We start from the raw sequence: 21,904 nt of genomic DNA, 5'->3' as shown, positions 1-21,904 counted from the left end.
TTTTTCCGGAAATGAATGATGCTATAGCATTATACGCCACTGACAGAAATCAGATGCCATGCACCACATAAACAACAAACGTAAGTGAAGTACACAGAGTTTACTGCGAACACTAATCTGTGTCAGACTAGTGCAAACTTTCAGCAATGCTTTAAGTAACGTCTCGACGCGTTTAAACAGAGCCACTTTAAAAATCATATGTAGCCCCACAAACATATGGGACACAGTTTACGAAATGCATGAACCACACAAAACTCTATATCCTCCGTACCACAGTTAAGAGCAAAAAACGAGTTTTGCTAGAACAACTGAAAATTTATTCGCGCAAATTCAAGACGACATGAGTTTACCGACTTCGCAGATTCACTTATTAGACGCATATCACACTAAAATATTGCATAATGTGGTCTGAAATTAACATGAATACGTGTGCGATTCACTGATATTTAATAGTCTACTATCATCCGTAAGGTTATACTTCCAAATACATCGAGTAGTTTTATCGAAGCATCTTTCTACGTACCTTTTGCTTGACGTTGTGGCGTATATATTGTGCTGTGAATGACAATACGTTACGTGATTCTATTTCTGGAGCTCATTTAGGCTGCTACTCTGGTAAGAAACGCCTCTACGTATCCATAACAAATGTACTTCGCATTTGCAACATCGGTTTTGTCAGCACCCTTTAAATGTAGTCATTAGACGAGATCTTGTAATCGTGATCCCTACTAGAAAGATATTTAGGGAGCTATAGCTTAAAATTAGTCACTAAACCTGCTTCTTGGAATTTTATAGGTAAACCTTCGCGGTATAATGCGTCTTCAGTTAACCGTCTGCCAGTTCAGATTTTGCAACATACCCATGACGCTCTCTCGTGAGCAAAATGAAACTGAGCATTCGTACACCACTTCCTGCATCCAGTGCTAGTCTTATCTGATAGTGTTCCCGCATACCTGAGCAATATGTCAGGATGGGTCACGATAGTGTTTGGTAAGGAGCCGCCTTTGTAGATTTTTTTTTTTTTTCCTCGGTAGCCTGTACATGAAACAGAAGTCTACTGCCTGCTTTTCCTACGACTGAGCCGATACGATGATTTATTTCGCAATTCCACAAATTTACACATAGGAATTTTATTCTCTCTACTTCAATTTGTCCATGTTACATGAAATGTTTTGAGAGCTGCGACTGTATTGTAAATCTGTGAAATAGCTAGCTACACCCAGCCACGCGTTACTGTGGCTCAGTATGGTAAACTGGAAAAGAAAGAAAAAAGCACAAAGGTTATAATATGTTGGGGAATTAGATATACGTCCTAATTTCCTCCTGCTCCGTACCTGTCCCTATTCTCTCTCTCTCTCTCTCTCTCTCTCTCTCTCTCTCTCTCTCTCTCTCTCTCCCCTCTCCCCTCTCCCCTCTCCCCCTTCCTCCTCCTCCTCCTACTACTACGCCTAATCCTATTCTCTGCCGTCCATACTCTACTCTCCCGCTCTCTGTCCATTTTCTTCCACCTCTCTCTCTCTCTCTCTCTCTCTCTCTCTCTCTCTCTCTCTCTCTCTCTCTCTCTCTCTCCCCCCCCTCTCTCCCCCTTCCTCCTCCTCCTACTACTACGCCTAATCCTATTCTCTGCCGTCCATACTCTACTCTCCCGCGCTCTGTCCATTTTCTTCCACCTCTCTCTCTCTCTCTCTCTCTCTCTCTCTCTCTCTCTCTCTGTCTCTCTGTCTCCCCCCCGCCCCCATATCATCATCTCTCACCTTCAGGAGTCTTTTGCTATTGCAAATTTAGATTTATAGTATTATCCCAACCATATGCCGATACGATAGAAATACAACTTCCCTGTTTTATGTGGAAACTGACTCTGAGGAAGAAAAAGAAACGTTGTTGTGTACACAGGTGACACGTACGTAAGCATCCTGCACCCATTAATGGCTATTGTGCGTGCCGACGGACTTGGGCAATTCCAGCAGGGCAACGCGACACCCCACACGTCCAGAATTGCTACAGAGTGGCTCCAGGAACACTCTTCTGAGTTTAAACACTTCCGCTGGCCACCAAACTCCCCAGACATGCCCGTTATTGAACATATCTGGGATGCCTTGCAACGTGCTGTTCAGAAGAGATCTCCACCCACTCGTAGTCTTACAGATTTGTGGAAAGTCCTGCAGGATTCATGATGTCAGTTCGCTCCAGCACTACTGCAGACTTCAGTGGAGTCCATGCCACGTCGTTTTGCGGCACTTCCGCGTGCTCGCGGGGAGCCTGCGCGGTATTAGGCAGGTGTACCAGTTTCTTTGACTCTTCGTTGTATACATATGGGGAAACATTGTTTCTTAATGGGTGAAATGCCACGCTATCGTAGTTAAAACTGCTGCGATAAAGGGAGCACACTTTCACCTTTTGGATCTGCAGCTCTCGTCCTTCTTACCGCATTCGCAGTTAAACTATGGCTATTGCATAAAGCGGAATCCATATCCTATAAAACCACTCATATTTGCAGTAGAACATTTTCTTTCTCATAATCAGTTTAACAGAAACCCTGTACATTTGTAGTTTAAAAGAATATAGTGTCTGAATGTTTAGTAGAGTATCGTTTAAAATTGGAAGTAAATCGGTTAAATATTTCTTGATACTTTTGGTAGCGTTTCCCCTTTATATATTACATATTTGTAAAACCGCACGTATTGAATGCAACGTTGTCAAAGTATCCAGTCAATCGACTGATTACTTTTAGAGTTTTGTGGGCATAAACATATGCAGGCTGAATTTTGATACATGACGATTTCTACTGCTCATCGTCTTTTTACTAATGTTTTATTGGCAATTAGATTATCGAATATTAGTAAAAAAGTGGCTAAAGCAGTAGAAATTATTTCACAAATGACCTGCTTTAATTGTATCTTGATATGGTAGTTAAAAGATACTACTTTTGGAGTTTGTGAACATTTTGGAGGATTGGAACATTAAAATAATTTCCGATTTTAGCACCACTTATAAATCTTATCAGTATTTCACTTCATATTTGTGCTGCCTTTTTAAGATAGAATTCATAGTAGAGAACTGCATCTCCTGCAACAAAAAAAATCTGATGTTACTATTAAATATTAGGTGTCTGTAAGGCCATCAACGTACCACGTGAAGAGACCCAGCACACTTCCTATCGGTACACTAAAATTGCTTCTACATTAGTCAGCGACGCTCCGCACAACACATTTTGCCGCTTTCTCCCTACCAAGATATCCTTAGTCCATTAACAAATTTAATTCCATGTATGCTGTTACTGTCATTACATGTTAAATGCAATTGTTTAAACTGTGTAATATTCTGAATTAAAATAAAATTAAAAAAAAACAAAACAGTTGTTGAATTCAGTTTTACTGTACTCAAGGTAACAAAGATTTTCCTCTTGTGATACAGTCAAAGCATGTATCAATCTCTTTCTAAACATACTCAGATGTTGAGACAGACATTCTCCTGTATTCATGGAATGTATCTGGATCTGACTGTAAACTCCCATGCAGTGTATTAAACTCTCCAAACGACACAGAGCGAGGTGGCGCAGTGGTTAGCACACTGGACTCGCATTCGGGAGGTTCTCCGTGATTTCCCCAAATCGCCTCAGGCAAATACTGGGATGGTTCCTTTGAAAGGACACGGCCGAATTCCTTCCCCATTCTTCCCCAATCCTATGGGACCGATGACCTCGCTGTTTGGTCCCCTCCCCCAAATCAACAAGCCAACCAACCAACGAATCTCAAAACAGTTCTCTCTGTTTCCTAGAGTGCTTGGAACTTTCCTTCCGCTGAAGAAGTACACTTTCAGAAAAGTATTCTCTTCCAATATGCAAGATCCCCTCACTTCTAAACTGATACTGTTATTACTCAGCTTAGCCGCGAATCTGTAGAGGGTGGTATATGTGACGTACAATAAAACTGGTCAGGTACAATATAACTGGTCAGCATTTGCACCCGGAATTTGCAGGTGTAAGTCGGACCTTCCTTGATCCGCCTTGGTGGGTCGTGTCGTCAGATTTCCTCCTACCTGTGCGCGGTGCAGCTCTCGTAAATGTCGTCCCGTGCAGATTCTTCATTGGCGCATTGGATGTCTCTGTCGGTGAAAGCTAATTATCTGAAATTGCTGTCGATCAACTTTGGGCTATCTGTTTACTCGAAATTAACATTCAGAAATTCCGTAATATCACTTTTATTCCTGTTAAATCAATTCTGAAACAGTCGGGTCACAAACTACCCGTAACCGAGAGCATGTCTTCCATCGAACAAGACAGGAACAGCTCTTAACGCCGACTGCCGACTTTGGCGCGCAGTCCGTATCTCTTACTAGTTTCGTCACAGTTTGTGGATTTTCGATCAAGTTCGTACTTACTAGGATATGCATTTGTTAATGAACGGGTGTGAATATTAACGAGGCAAAATTATGATAAATAGTTTTAAGCATCTAGAGGCTCCTCCTAGTATTCAAGTTGTCATAAATGACTTTAATTATTAAATATAAACAAACAAAATCGGTGACTTTGGCGTCAAGATGGCGGTACTTCCCGTCATGTATATTTCCCAGGCTGACGCTTGTTGCTACGGTCCAGCGCCGAGCCCCACCTCACTACGCGCGGCGTATGGTCGCTTCGTCACCTACCCAGCCAGCGTGGGAAATGCTCTCCGACTTATGGCCGGCTACGGACTACAGCACTTCCTAACTATCGTGAATACATCAATAAGAGAAAATAATTTATTAAAACTGGTAAAAATGTCTTCCTCACGTAAGAGGCACCTTACAAATATCAAATCGGTCAGTTATATGTCCGACTCCATTGTTGTCCGATCTTTGCAGAACGCTACCACACACAGCTGAACAAATAACTTTTACTTAGGACACTACAGCGTTGGCTCGTGTTTTGAGATGATGAAACGTCCTGCACGCTTCTCGCCACGGTACGCTCAGGCCGTGGCCAGGGTTAAAGCCACTGCTCGCGGTAAACAGAAAATCCAGGTTCGAGTCCGGTCTGGTACAGATTTTGAATTATGGCTGCATATCATTACATCCTAGGTTCAGTAAATCTGAATCGTATGCACTGATACACCTACGTTGACGTTGCCGCCGCGTTGCTGGCGGCTGGTATATTGCATCTCGCTGCTCGCCGGGTGCCTTGCATTTATGCTGCGTGTAATGCTCCAATTTCCAGTTGTAAAAACTGTTGTCGGTATGTGAGACCACGCCACGTCGTTTTATGAATTAATCTTGTCCTTAAACACTCTTTCCTTGTGAAAAAAAAAATAAAAATCCTATCTTCCGTTTCGCGTGTTTAAGTTCCGTAACGCTTGTCAATAGGTTTTTAAAAAACAAAATATGCGGTTAAAAATCTGACTTTTGTATACATGGTAGTGCAGCGTTGTAGCTTCTTATTAAACTCCTTTTCATAATTCATACCACCCACTGTGAAATGACGCTAGTTGCAACCACGTCCACTTGATTTACGAATCTACATTTACATCATTCTCCGCAAGCCACCTAATGGTGTGTGGCAGAAGGTACTTTTTCTACCACTAACTGAACCTTCCAATCTATTCCACTCGCGAATAGCGCATGGGAAGAATCACTGTCGTTAAGCCTCTGTATTGGATCTGATTTATCGAATTTTCTCCTCATGGTCATTACGCGAGACGTATGAAGGAGGAAGTAACAAGTCCGACTCTTCCCGGAAAGTGCTCTCTCGAAATTTCAATAGTAAATCTCTCCGTGATGCACACAACGCTTCTCTTGTAGCGTCTGCCAGTGGAGTTTGTTGAGTGTCTCCGTAATGCCGACTGTAAGGTTCCGTGACGAAACGTGCCGCTCTTCATTGGATCTTCCCTGTCTCATATATCAGTCCTATCACGTGGTGACAGCAGACAGATGAAGAGTACTGAAGAATTGGTCGAACAACCGTCTTATAAGCCACTTCCTTCGTGGATAAGTTACATTTCCTTAAGATTCTTCCTTTGAATCTGAGTCTGGCATCCGCTTCTCCCCCACTATTTGCTTTTTAAGGTCGCTCCTAGATATTTTACGGCAGATACTGCTTCCACAGGTTTGTCGTCAATAGTGTAGCTATGCAGTAGTGGATTCCTTTCCTATGCATGGGCAGGCTGTTACGTTTATGTTCAGGGTCAGCTGCCAGGGCCTGCACCATTCATCAATTCTCTGGTGGTCATTCTGGTTCAAATGGCTCTGAGCACTATGGGACTTAACATCTGTGGTCATCAGTCCCCTAGACTTAGAACTACTTAAACCTAAGGACATCACACACATCCATGCTCGAGGCAGGATTCGAACCTGCGACCCTAGTGGTCACGCGGTTCCGGACTGACGCGCCAGAACCGCTCGGCCACCGTGGTCGGCTATGGTCATTCTGGCAAATCGTTACTATCTTCCGGTGTTGCTTCTTTGTTACAGACAACCGCATCATCTGCGAAAACAGCCTTAGAGAGCATCCGACGATTTCTACTAGGTCATCAATATATATTGTAAACAGTAATGGTCCTATCACACTTCCTTAGGGTAAACCGGAAATTACCTTTATATCTGTCGATTTTGTACCGTTAAGATTGACGCGACGAGTTCTGTCTGCAAAAAGTCTCGAATCCAGTCGCAAATCCGCTCCGATACTCGATAAGCTAGTACTTTTTTTCACTGAATGGCAGAGCGGGACGGTCTCAAATGCCTTCCGGAAGTCAAGGAATACATCAACCTGAGCGCCATTGTCTACAGTACTTTGGATCTCGTAGAGGAACAGAGCGAGCTGTTAGCGGAATTCATGTTGATTTTTATAGACGAGATTTTCCTTCTCCAAGAACATCATAATTCTTGAGCGTAAAACATGCCCCATAATTATACAACAGATTGGCGTCAACGATATAGGTCTATAATTGTGTGCATCTGTCCTACGGCCCTTCTTAAAAACGGGAATGACCTGCACTTTTTTGCAGTCGCTATGTACCCTTCGTTGCTCGAGCGATCTTCGATAAATTACTGCTAGATGAGGAGTAAGTTCTTTCGCATAATCTTTGTAGAATCTTATAGGTATCTCATCTGATCTGACGTCTTTCCACTACTAAACACTCGTAGTTGTTTTTCTGTTCCCCTTTTGGTTATCTCAATATCTGCCGTTTGGACGTTCTACGACAATTGTAAGGGGTAATCTTATAGTGAGAAAGTTTGACATCGGGTAGTTTACTGTTAGATACTTCTTACCCTATACATTATTGCTAGTGAAATGTAGCTAAAAGTACACAAAAGCTTATGAACTGATAGTGACACTAATGTTTCCATTCAGAAGTAAATGCAACTTATACAGCGTGAAGAAAAATTCGCACATTCGGACTCTTGTGCCATGCCTTACATGCTAGTGATACGAAAATGTCTCCCAAAATTTCGTGCTGTGCGTATTTCCGGCAGTAGGGAAGAGTGGGGGAAATACACCTACCTAAGGAAAAACCGATGTGAGCCATTCGTTACGTCATTAAAACCTACGAAAAGAAGTACATGCCATACAATGGACATTTCTCAACATATTCCAATCGTCTGTAAATAGTTATAAACAGTACCTTAATTCTGAACATTGAAACACGTATGTTGTGTGGCGGCGATGGCGAGGCATTGCAGAGTCTCTGACCAGAGAGCCATTTATCGTGGCTAGTCTGCGCTTGACCGCGCGAGAGTTGCGAGCGGTACTCTGTCAGTAGTAGTCGTGCAGTACAGTTGCGAGCAGTAGTCAGTGGGCTGTCTGTCAGTAGCAGTAGGGCAGAGCAGTATGTCGGTAGTAGCAGCCCAGTGCAGTTGTGTGTGAGGAGTCGGCGGGCGTCGACATGGCACTCTGGTCAAGATTCAGGATGAGGTATATTATTTTTAAATGCGCTCAGCTAATAATGTAAATTAACTGTAACTAATTTGTGCAACAATCGCCCCAATAATAATTTTGATTTCAAAGCAATATTTTTAACAAAATAACTATTTAATTGAACGAACGATTTCCTTCCATTTCCTTCAAAGAAAAGTTTCAGTTAAATTTCAAAAAAAAAAAAAAGTGATAATATTACTTGCGATGCAGTTCCTCCAAGCCGTGGCCAACAATAAGAGCAGAAATTTGACATGCAGTTTCAATGAGGTAAGAAATTAATTATGATTTTTTTGCACAGGGCCAAAGACCGATATTTCGGTTTAATTGAGTTATCACTATCACTGAGATTTTCTTACCACTGAATTGACTTTCATTTTTTTTTGTGAGGAACTTATACTTGGGTCAGATTGCTAATTTTTGTTTAGTTGTCATTGTCATTAAATTTATTTGCTGGGAGCTTACATTAGATTGTATTCTAGTTAACATTCAATTATTGTGTTTCAAAATTTCTCTGGGGAGCTTACACTTAGCTCAATGTGCATTAGCATTCTTAAATAATATCTTCATAAAATTTCGGTGGGGAGGTTACAACATTAAAATAAAAAAGTGCAAATGCGTGGTATTCCCCACCCTGAGGGTAATGACACGCAAAGTACTGGGTAATAACACGTAAAACAAACAAACCATAAAAATGTACAATACTTGCTATTTTTATTTGCTTATTAGTTACTACAAATAGTAAACATTATATTTAAGAACGAAATAATGTAATTCTACAAACATCTCTTATAATTTTCGTTTTTTACATTTTTATTGATGTGAAAAGAGTTCATTTTCTCATACAGCAAAGATCGCACTTGTAACCTTTTGTATTTTTCCAGCCACTACATTCTTAATGACCCCATCTGCTACAAGAAATACATCGGTACCATAGTTCTGCATCTTTCCCAAACTCTCCACAAACTAAAGACATCTTCTGAAATCGCCAATGGATCAATATCATCCATTTCATCGTCATCACAAATGTTCTGCAAGTCCAGATTTAGGTCATCCTCGGTGCTACTTTCACTTTCTTGGTGGTGTTTCTTCTTATATAATGTCTGTTTCTTCTTCGAGACTTTAAGTTGCAGATTTCTGCACTTATCTGCTTTATTCTTTAAGATTTCTTTTCTTGTTTCCTTCAGCTTTCTTTTTCGTGGCTTCTTTCTTTTTCTTTATTGATAACTCCGTTAGCAGTTTATTCTTCTCTGGAGTTGCTGTAAGGACCACTGACTTTCCCTTGGCTTGTTTCGTCTTAGGAAGAACTTGTTTTTGTTTTGGAACAGGAGATATGTCAAATATACTAACGTGCTTGACGCATGGATTTTTACTTGATGTTGTTGTGACCTCTTCTAGGCCTACTAGATGTGGAACATCATCTGTTGAAGATCCAGGAATCTGTTCTTGACTCCTTTTGGGGATATGTGGCTCGTTTGTAGATGCAACCACTTCATTTCCATTTGTTGGATTCGGAACCTCTTCATCTTCAAGGACAACATCTCTGAAGATCTCACATTGTTGTAAGTCGTCATGCTGAAATTTGTTTGGATTGAAAGGGCAAATCGCACATGCCTTAAACCCTGACTGCCCTTTGTCCATGGTAGCGACCTTAATATATGATTTACTAAAAAGTTCTGCTAACTCATATGATGTAATTTTTTGATACACCTGTGACTTCATATACATGTCACATTCACGATTGAAGGCTTATTTCAAAGAAGAAAAGAATGTAACATCTAGTGGTTGCAGCTTGTGAGGAGTGTGTGGAGGTATGGTTACCATGACAATAAAATGTTTTTTATAAAATTCAAAAATATCAAGTGAAATGTGGCTGCTGTGATTATCTAAAATCAGCAGCACAGGGTCATAAATAGTTGATTTTACATTGTTCTGAAAATGTTGGATCCATTCGGAAAATGACTCATTGGACCAGCGATTGACGCAACAACCATATATTGCTCCAACTGGTCCACCTTTACTTAAGAGATCTGACATCCTCTTCCTGGGGAAGATAAACATCGGGGGGATGTAGGTACCAGCAGCACTGAAACAACATATCACAGTCACGTTTTTCCCCCTTTCCCAAGACGTGGCCCCACCTATTTGTTTAACACCTTTAGGACCCAAAATTCTCTCGGGCTTTTGTACAGTATTTATCGACGTTGAACACTCGCCCCTCTTTAAATTTATATTTTTCAAACACATGTTCTAAATTTTTAAAATATGCATTAACCTCTTCTTCATTAAATGCCTGTATTCTGTTAATGCTAGTTGCTTCAGGTTTTCTCATGCTAATACTTGGGTGTGTTTTCAAAAATAGAGCTAGCCAATCCTTTCCAGCTAACCTAGATGACTTATCAAAATTGTTTGCAATGTTGTTAGCCTCTGCACACTCAAATGCAATCTTTCGCAGCTGGATTCATGTAATGCCATAGAACAGCTTGGCCATTGTAATAACATGATCCCTAATTTCATTTTCCTGTTCTGTCGAAAATATTGCGTTTCTTGCAAGTTTTGGACTCTCGGTATTTTTAACGTTCATTCCCGTTTGCAGAGAGTAGCTTCATGAATATCTAAAGCTCTTGATACTGCTTTATTTTTCTTCCAGATTTGATGGCATCAAGAGCCTTACGAAGTTCCTCTTGCGTCCATTTTGCTTTCTGGGTTTTTCTTTTATTATATCCACACATCTGAAATAAAAAAAAAACCTCGTAGTATTGAAAATATAACCTGCAAGGGGGAATACCAAGCACTTCCGCAGCTGCGTGGCATTACCCCACTGTGAGTTCGATGACTTACCTAAGCATAACTCGGCACCTAATTCAAATATCGTGACAAATCTACAATCAAAGGTTTCATCTAGGGTTAGTAGTTGATACGCAAGAATTACATTAAAGCAGCTTATAGTAGCACTTACCTTGCAAAATAAAGCTGACCAAAATTACATGAGGCACGACGAAAATAAACAATACTTCACTGCTCCAACAATGCCACTGGAAAATGGCTGGCGTGAGGCGCGTAGTAGTTGTTACTCCTGCCGGCAAGGTGTGGCACCAACTGCGAACAGCTTGCGCCATTCAAACTGCGTAAATCAGCCTGCGTGGGATTATCCACATGCGTGTAATTCCCCCAACAATGGACGTTAAAGATTGGTAATCTAGTTACACTTTAGTCACATGTACGGCAACTTTCTGTCAGCAAACTGGAGTACTGCTGGGTTGGCATGCAGGAGGTCGAGAGTTCGAGTCTCGGTCCAGGCATTTTTGTTTTTAATGGTAATTTCATTCCGCCATACAATAGTGTAGTATAAACAGTATGTGAGGCCACTCGTATCCGACATTTACGTAGTACAGTGCTTTGTAGCGGCCAGCATAACGAAAACGCGATCAAACAAGTCAGAACTGGACAGCTGAAACAAATGATACCTCATATGCAGAATAACTATAAGGACAATATCAATTTCTAGACGCTAAATATAACTACACAGTAACACAACTCAACATCTACTACTCATTTTTACTACACATAGTGCGTCCAGTCAAATGTAGCATTTTAGCAGCCAATGACAACAATAATTTCCATATTAATGACCACATGACGTTTACAAATGAATACGTCGTCCTCAGAGTAGATATTCCAAACCACATTCCCTGCACGTCTAAACAGTGCACGACCCTCTGGATCATACAGCTCTGGACTCTTCGCAATAGGGCTGCATCCGCAGATGCACGAGTAGCATGCACACGCGCTGTCATTTCTTCCACATGGGTCGACGGAGTAGAATACACACGATTCTTCAAGTGTCCCCACAGGAAGAAATCCAGGGGATTTAGGACAGGTGAACGCGGGGACTATACAACTGGACCCTCCGCCCGATCGATTTCGCATATGAATTCAAAAGTGTGGAGATGCACCATCAGGTTGGTATCATAACCTCTGCCGAACATGAAGTGGAACACCTTCCATTGCGTCAGGCAAATAGTTTGAGAGGAATGAATGAACCCTTCGTGCAGTCAACTGGTCAAGCAGCAACTAGGGACCCAAAATCCTGTACCCAATGTTCTGGCGCACACGTTGATGGCAGAGCGAATTTGATATCCACGGTTGCGGTTGACGTGCGGGTCAATGTCAAACTAATGGTTTGCATTGTGCTTATTGAAGACACCCTCACAAGTGAACGCTGCTACACCCTACCATATTACAGTGTTTATGAAGTCGTCGTTGGCTTCCTGTTGTTGTTGGACCGTTCACAGAATTGCATTCGCAGACGGCGGTCTGCAGGCTGCAGCCGACCGCTGTGACCGAGCGGTTCTAGGCGCTTCAGTCTGGAACCGCGCTGCTGCTACGGTCGCAGGTTCGAATTCTGCCTCGAGCATGGATGTGGTCATGTCCTTAGGTTAGTTATGTTTAAGTAGTTCTAAGTCTAGGGGACTGATGATCTCATATGTCAAGTCCCATAGTGCCTAGAGCCATTTGAACCATTTTTGCAGGCTGCAGATGCTGCGTAAAATAATAATGAAAGGGCTGCAGCCCATGCTCGTGCAGCACGTGCGTTGCGAGACACACCGTAACCTTGCTACGCTACGTGCACCTCGCTGGGTTTCTTGGCGTATGACCTTCAGACCAGCTTCCTCAGTACCTGGCGTATGGCGAGTCCGTGGATGACCTCTGTCACGCGATGATCGAAGGACAGAACCTCTCTACCGAAGGCGAAACTCCATACGACGAAGCACAGTTTTATCTGGATGACGTCGACCGGGATATCTAGCAGCGTATTCACGAGCGGCAACACCAATCCGGTTATCAGACGCACCAAGGACCAGAAGCATATCCACATATTCATCGCTCGTGTGTGCCTTAAGTCTGCCACTATGTTTCAGAATGACACAAGAAGAAAATACGGTATTTGTACGAATGAACGTGGAGTATGGCATAGGCGCATTACTCCGCTAGGTACTAGTCCATGTCTGGTGAACAAAGCATCAGTATAAACACTTATTAGTCGCAGCGGGCTATTCCAACTAACGTACATCACCTCTTACAGTTTTTGTTCTGCATGATTCATCCCGACACTCATAACTGTGCAATGTTCGTTTTCGAATTACGCTGTTCCCCTAACTGCAATTAGCCGGCCGCGGTGGCTGTGCGGTTCTAGGCGCTACAGTCCGGAACCGTGGGACTGCTACGGTCGCAGGTTCGAATCCTGCCTCGGGCATGGATGTGTGTGGTGTCCTTAGGTTAGTTAGGTTTAAGTAGTTCTAAGTTCTAGGGGACTAATGACCTAAGTTGTCAAGTCCCATAGTGCTCAGAGCCATTTTGAGCCTAACTGCAATTGACGTGATGTTCCCGCATTTCCATCGGTGGTGGTGGTGGTGGTGGTGAAAGGGCAGATCTTGCTCAGAACTGATTTTCAACCCAAAGTCCATAATTCGTCACAGACTTACAAACTCCAAAGATATAGTTGTAACATTTATAGATTTTAAAAAGGCATTTGACTCGGTTGATAGGGAAACACTAGACAAAGTGATCAGAGAATTTTGCATCAAATCTAAATCAGCAAACCTTACTCGTGAAACGCTCGCAAACACCACATCAAAAGTAACGTTTTGGGGTGAAATATTGAAGGCATTCAACACAAAAACCGGTGTAATGCAAGATGATGGCCTGTCTCCAGTCGTCTTTAACTGCTTACTAGAGAAAATAGTAAGAGAACGGAATCAAAAACTAAAAGAACAGAGGCTATCACCAATCAGATTGGGAACTAAAAACAAAGGTATTGAAATTCACTGTTTAGCAATTTCGGACGATTTTGCCATTCATTTTGAAAACCTAACAAATGCTCGAATACAAATCAATCTCTTAGAAGAAATAGCCAACAAAGCAGGTTTAAGAATATCTGTAGAAAAAACAAAATTTATGACAAATATAAAAAATGCCCCGGAACCCCTAGCAACGGATATTGGCCAAATAAAGAGGGTAAATTTTAAATATTTGGGAGAAATTATCCAAGGAAATGGCTTAGAAAAATTCGCTGTAGAAGAAAAGTACATAGAATGGAGAGCTTATGGAATAACTAGGAATGTCTACTACAAAAAGTTTCTGTCTAAAAATTTGAAGTAGTAAAACGAGAATGCCTCTATGCAAGTGAATGTTTAGTACTGAACCACAAATTAAACAAACTTGAAGGCCTAAAAAGAAAAATCATTCGAAAAATACTTGGGCCACCAAAAAATACAGAGGTATGGAAATTAAGAACTAATGAAGAAGTTTATCGCAACATAGAGAACATATACCGAGCGATGTGGTGCAGTGGTTAGCACACTGGACTCGCATTCGGGAGGACGACGGTTCAATCCCGTCTCCGGCCATACTGACTTGGGTTTTCCGTGATTTCCCTAAATCGCTTCAGGCAAATGCCGGGATGGATCCTTTGAAAGGGCACGGCCGATTTCCTGCCCCATCCTTCCCTAACCCGAGCTTGCGCTACGTCTCTAATGACCTCGTTGTCGACGGGACGTTAAACACTAATCTCCTCCTCCTAGAAAACATAAACGAAACGCTATGAAAGAGGCGACTGCTATTTTTCGGACACTTATACAGAATGAACAGCAACAGGCTAACCAAACAGATTTTTAAATATCTTTAGGACAAGAAGTCAACAGTAGCCTGGATTAAAGAAGTTAGGAAAGATTTGGAAAGAAACAACATAAATGAAAAAGATGCAACAGAAAGAGGATTTTCAAGAGAAAGTGCTAAAAATGGAAGGATTCCAAGGCAGGACGAGGAAGACTTCGCTGTGAATGGACTATAATAAAAGCTTCCAATATTGTACCTAATTCCTTTGTAGTTGGAGATGAAAAACGGCAGATGCTATAAGTATAATTACATTTACAGGTGTTTCCATGTCTAAGTTTGACTTATAAGCTTTTGTAGTTCTGAGAAAGTGTAGTACCACAAGGTGTAAATAATTACATGCTTCAGATCGACCCTATCTCTACTTTGAAAGAACTGTGCATAGCTCTTACGAATAGTAATTATTTTAAGGTATTAATGTATAAAAACAAGGCTAAGAGCAACTTCGTTTTTTTGTCCTGACAGTGGAAATGGGCGAATTATCTGTTTAAAATTGTCACTCATAGCTGTGGTTATTGAATTGTCACAACTGTCTGCGTATAGGCCCCGAAAAACGCAGTCAACCCAACGCCTAATTATATAAATCTTTTTCACTCGATCGTGTTAAGCCACAATTTATCATTTACGAACTAGGCGATACAGTATGCAGTACTCCTTTCGTGGTAGGTTTCATTGTTTTCGTTACTTCTATCGTTAGTTAAATAGCGCATGTGCATTCCCTTACGCTACTTGCGTGCTACTTTCTGAACTCAGCCGCAGAGCAGTTACTTCACAGCAGGCGTTGTGAGGCTTTGTTTCTAGGCTGCGATGGTCAAACACGGCACTCCTGGAGTGACCTTGGAGGAGCCAATCACAGCTCAAGTTTCAGGACATACGGTAATTGTTATGCGCTTCCGAAAATGTTCAACTGGTAGCACAACAGAATAATTTATTGTATTCCCTTCTTATCTGCAGTCTGCATATTACATATGTATTTCGTCTGTCTTATTTTTCATAGCAAAACTCATTTGCTATTTAGAGTATTTTAATTCCTGAACTAATTCCCCCAGCATCCCTTGATTTTATTTGACTACATTTCATTACCCTTGTTTTACTTTTGTTGTTTATAACTACTTTTCAAGAAGCTATTCACTGAGTTCAACTGCTCTTAAGTTCTTTGCTGCCACTGACATAAGCACAGTGTCGTCGGCAAACCTCAAAATTTTTATTCTTTTTCACTGAACTTTAATTCCCTTTACAAACTTCTCTTTGCTTTTCCTCACAATTTGCTCAGTATACAGACTGAATAACATCTGGGATAGCCTACGACTCTCACCCCCTTCTCGACAACTGCTTCCTGTTCATATCCTTCAACTGCAGCCTGGTTTCTGTACAAGTTGTAGGTAACCTATCTCTCCGCCCAGTTTTACCCCTGCTACTTTCAGAATTTTAGGGCGTGTTCCAATCATCGTCAAAAGCTTCATCTACAATTACAAATGCTATAAACTATGGTTTCTCTTCCTTTAATGTGTCTTCTAATGGAACTCATACAGTCAGTATTGCCTAAACTTTTCCGACAACCAAGCTTCTACCAGCCTTTCCGTTTTTCTGAAAGCAATAGGTCTCGCAAAAGACAGCGTCAAAGAATGGAAACCACTGCTTATACAGTTTCCGTTTTCTGACTTTCTCCACGTTTTTAAGAAGAGAAACATCAGCAATGGGAATACAAGTGCCAAGCATGGCAGCATAAAAAAGAGGTATACCTAACCATCAGTCCGCCTCGCCATACCAGCAAGACTATGGAATAACCGGAGGCATCTTCCATGAAGATATGGTACATGGACAATACGAATTGGGATGGCACACGTGTTACCCTGCGCATCTCTAGAAGATCGGAGTGATAGACCATGCCATATCCAGAAGACGACGGAGTCCTGAAACACGTGTTGGAACATACTGAATTTCCTCCACAGAAAAGAATGAACTGTGGAAAAAAAGCTTCACCTAGAAATAAATTAACTACGTTCGTTTCTTATTGTGAGTGACCATTTAATGTCAAAATGTGAATGTTAATTTACACTTCTAAATGGTAGTATTGCCTCCAACGTAAAATAATTAAATATAAATAAGATGATCGATTTGCTACCGTGTTGTGCAAATAAATATGGGGCATCATACTCCATGAGCAAATGTTTATTAACTAGAAAATCTCATTTATTTATAGTTGGTCTTCATCAATTACCGTTTGTCTGATACAAAGTCATATATGGTAAGAAAACATCATCAAAACTCGTATTGAAGTGAAACGGGAGAAAAACTAGAGCAACAAATTTGTTTAATTCGTTCAAGAGCAATTATACTTTTCACAAAAAATTGCGTTAATGGGCAAAGACTTTGTGTTATGAACTAAAGCAAGAAAGAACTCTCAGCCCGTTACAGTTTTACAGATTGATTACATCAGAAAAGTCACAATGTTGTTTCGAGGTAAGATTTCTCGAAAAACATTCTGAGCCATCACCGCTGGACACCAGCTGTAGTGTCAAGTGGCGCATTGACAAAAGAAATTCTCACAGTCACAGGTGTGAACGAAAAATTCACGACTTGGGGCTGAGCAAAATGACTAAAAGCGGAGAACATACCATCGAGATGTAGTGCTGACTTGATAGCCGCCTTAGCGAAATAAGAATATACACATTTCTTTTAAAGTGTAAGGAGTTTTATACATTATTATTTTATGAAATAATTAATTTTTTGTTTCGTGTTGATCACCAATAGTCGATAATCAGCGGCCACGAGACGATACCGTCCTTATTTTTTTTATTGTAACTGCAAAAAGAATATAAAAATATTGATTAATTTAACATTCTAAATGTACATTCTTCTTGTTCTGCAGGTGGTCTGTTTCATAACTTACGAGTAAACACGTAATGATTGTAAAGTTTTCGTATGTTTTCTGCCATTGTAAATATTTTACCGTTACTATACCCGGACAAAGACGCATGAGCACGCAGCACGAATACTGGATAACATCCTCCGTGTTTTAAGTAGTTTGTTGTGCTCTTGGTTGCCAGTCAGTTGTGCAGAGTTACGGCATAGTAGCGAGCAGATCCGATATTTGTGTATCTGGGAGAAATTACCTGGAGTACTTTATTAAGGAGATGAAAACTCGTTTGTAAAGATATTTTCTTGATTGGATCGATGGATAAGATTTTCTGAGGAATATTTCAAGGTGGTTTCGCGGTTGCGTTCTTGCTTTCCGAGCACGGGGTCCTGGGTTAGATTCCCGGCGGGGACAATGATTTTCACCTGCCTCGAGATGACTGGGTCTTTTGTCGTCTTCATCATCATTCATCTCCATCACGGTCGGAGGAAGGCAACGCCAAACCACCTCCATTAGGACCTTGCGTAGAACGGCGGTGCGGGTCTCCAGCATCGTTCCCCTACGCTATCAAACAGTATTTCAAGGTAAACAGTGCACACACAGGAATGAGATGTTTGTCAAAATTATTAACTGAAGGAAATCTTTGTCACTTAGATAACTATTATCATTCATAAGGATTCATTTTATCTCTTCGTTTTCATTATACTTCAAATAACGCAACTTCTTTAACGGACTGTAATTTTTGTAATGAATGAATTTCGTAACTGTTAGTCGTCTTATGTTGTAAGTCTGCCGGCCGATGTGGCCGAGCGGTTCTAGGCGCTTCAGTCTGGAACCGCGCGACTGATACGGTCGCAGGTTCGAATCCTGCCTCGGGCATGGATGCCTGTGATGTCCTTAGGTTAGTTAGGTTTAAGTAGTTCTAAGTTCTAGGGGACTGATGACATTAGCTGTTGAGTCCCATAGTGCTCAGAGCCATTTTGTAAGTCTTTTTTGACAATAATCTGAGTTTAATTTTTCAAGAAAGCTTTTCTTCAACGTAAAACCCTCCTCTATCATTCTTAGTAAAGTTTTAAATATTTTGTCGTGTGTGCATTGCATCTTACGCCACACGCTGCTACAGATTGCTTCTGGCAAACAAAATGACTCCAAGCACTATGAGACTTAACATCTGAGGTCATCACTCCCCTTGACTTAGAACTACTTAAACCTAACTAACCCAAGGATATCACACACATCCATGCCCGAGGCAGGATTCGAACCTGCGACCGTAACAGCAGCGTGGTTCCGGACTGAAGCGTCTAGAACCGCTCGATCACTAAGGCTGGCCTGCCAAACAAAGAAAAGTTTAGGAATGAGTAATATTTTTCTTTAACTGCTGCATTTGCTGACTCCAGTTTGCTTTCGAAAACGTCAGTACACCAGACAAAAATAACTTGCTGAGCGAGAGTTAAGCTACTATTCTTTCAGGGCAGATCTCACTTTGCCTTCTTATGAGCAAACAGTACGTAATAAGAGTTTTCAGGTGTTGTGCTAAGTAAGCAGATTAATTTACAGTGAACAGCATAGGTTATGTTCAACAGTTATTTTCTTCCGCGTTAAACAGATATTTCAAGTCAGATATGCGTTTCATATTTCGTGACTTTCGTAAAGTACTTCAGTGTTGAGTTTCCGTTAAATAGTTTTCACTGAGTACACAGTTTATTTTGGCTTCAATTAGATTCATTTTCAATATTTCAAATTCAGCATTTCACTAAGATTAAAGTTTCCGGAATCCAACAGAAGCTGTTGAAGTTTGATTCGCTGAGTAATGAAACATGGGAGACAATTGCAAGGTTTTGTCTAGACTCTTTAAGACAACTGCAAATTCCATTAGATAAATTAATCGTTTTATTTTTTTGTATGTGGAAACAATATCAATATCAATACCAATAACAACTTCGGAGGGCTTGATCGACGTGGTCAGCAGAATGTGTTTCACCAAATTAAAGAATAACAAGGAAAAAAGTGTAGAAGGAATTGGCTGCCCCTGCCCATATTCTCCGCAATACTATATCAAACGCTGGCAGAGTTTTAACTGGCTACATTGAAATAATCGTCACGAAAATATTTAGATATTTTTCAATATAAACGGTAAGAACAGAGAAGCTGAAAGAGTTCTGCTTACACGTTAATGTCATTCATCAGGCTCTTCTATCTCACTCAAAAACAAAATCGCTACCGTTAATGCCCGCAAATATAAAAAGCGTGCAGAAGAAAAATAAAAGTGTCGATAATTGAAATAAGAAATATATTAATCGACTCTCTAAGATGTCTGAATAAAAGACTGACTCCCAATTTTATTGGCATGCAAAACCAAGATGAATTTGAACAAATTAAACAATGAGAGCCCTAACCAAGAAATAATTAATTTGATTTCGAAATTTGAGAAGGAGACAGTGGCTTCCTATACCATAGCATTGATTACTTAGAGAAATGGCCTGTTTCTTTTAATAAATATCAAGTATTTAACTGGATGACGTTGTCTGAAACCCAAATAGGGCGATGATGGGAAACACTGTTACATACCTGACTATAAATGGTGAGAAGAGTTCAGGCGACAATTCCTGTCAGGAAAACATGTATCTGAATAGCTTTTCAGAAACTAAACGCGACTCAGAAGATTGGATGTCTAAACACTCCGTGGAAGAAAGGTGGCTTTAATTTCTTAAGGGAACCGAAAATCCGGAACGCAAATGCCAACATTACGCGAGTGTTTGTTTTCTATTCCGGTACACAACGCCACTGTGGAAAGAGTATTTGCACAGTTATCGGCGCATTGAACTGATGAAAGAAATCGACTGCTGCCAGGGACTGTCGGATCAATCTTACGGTGCCAGTTTAACTACAAGCTGACTCGGATTGAGTTTCATAAATACGTAAATGAGAAAAAAGAATTGATAAAAAAGCGAAATCTTCCGAAAAATATGGTGTACCAACTACTTCTGCCTCAATTAGTTCCGTGCAGTTGTGTTCTAAATAAAAAATAATTACATAAAATTTTTGTACTTCATTTCTGCACCTCCATCTCAGAGAACCCCGAAGACGTCCCAGCTAGATATTACAGTCCTGTTTTAATTTGAAATCGCGAAATCTGGCAATCCTATCCATATTTCAGTCCGCAAAGTTCTGTGAACACTGGTTTTTCTGATTCCAGTCTCTCAGACCTTCCGGGGATAAAAATGATCAACTTTAGACCCAGCCATTGTACAATTAGTAAATTAATTTTATGTGTTAAAATGATAATTGTATACTAAATCTTTAATTACACTGATGATGACCTATATCAAGCTACCCCATACACATGTCACAAAGTTTCTTGCTGGAAGAAGTTCTATCACATTTATTTGGAGTAGTCTGTGAAGCAGTCTGAGCAGCATCTCCCTTAGAAACAACAAAAGATTTCTTCTTCCACTCATTGCTGCAGTATTAAGCGTGAAAGTGGTGGTGTTCTAAATTCAACTTTGTAGCGCCGTCGAACCTCACTTACATTCTCTGTTTTCCTGTATAACTTCAGCTTTCACTCCGTTCTTCAAACCATAACGAAGTTTTTCACTGCCTTCTGGGTCGGCCGAAGTGGCCGTGCGGTTAAAGGCGCTGCAGTCTGGAACCGCAGGACCGCTACGGTCACAGGTTCGAATCCTGCCTCAGGCATGGATGTTTGTGATGTCCTTAGGTTAGTTAGGTTTAACTAGTTCTAAGTTCTAGGGGACTAAAGACCTCAGCAGTTGAGTCCCATAGTGCTCAGAGCCATTTGAACCATTTGAACTGCCTTCTGAATGGTTACCACAATATTTCTAACTGCTTTAATTAAAGAAAGATTCGGTTTCAAAGAGTGTATACATTATTATGGGACATCCTGTATGTGCGCTTCAGTGTGTAGAAACTGGTTTTAGCTGTACTGAACGGCAACGCTGAGATCACAACATAGCGGTCCACTTCAAAAGTTCGCCGGCAGAGACTGTTGTCGTATAAAACAAACTTATCTGTGTTTTCGTCTCGAAGTCCGTCGCGGCCGACGCCCACCCAAAGCTGTGTATACACTCTGGCGCCTGCACAGCAGCGGTCTACAGTGGTGTTTGTGGACGTTTCTGGTTGTTCGACACCACAACGGTGCAGGGGTGGCGGGCAGCGTTTAAGCTAGGCGAAAAGCAACCCGCAACAATTTTGCGAGACACGTCTTACGTAGTGTAAACACACCTTAAGAACTGGAGTCGTCTTATACTGCATATTGGTTTTCTCCAGAATGCGTCCTGCTGTTCTGAGTGAAAATTACCTGTGTTAGGGATGTCTCCTCTCCCATGGGAGGGTATAGCCCAGGTAGGCCCCAGTCTTGGACGTCGGGAAGAAACGGGACTCTGGAAGATCTCGAACGGTGCTTGTGTTTTCGGTAAACTTGCGCTCTCTCTCTCTCTCTCTCTCTCTCTCTCTCTCTCTCACACACA

This window comes from Schistocerca piceifrons, chromosome 1 (assembly GCF_021461385.2).
Source record: "Schistocerca piceifrons isolate TAMUIC-IGC-003096 chromosome 1, iqSchPice1.1, whole genome shotgun sequence".
NCBI classification, from domain to species: Eukaryota; Metazoa; Arthropoda; class Insecta; order Orthoptera; family Acrididae; genus Schistocerca; species Schistocerca piceifrons.
Note: the sequence above shows the minus strand (reverse complement) of the source record.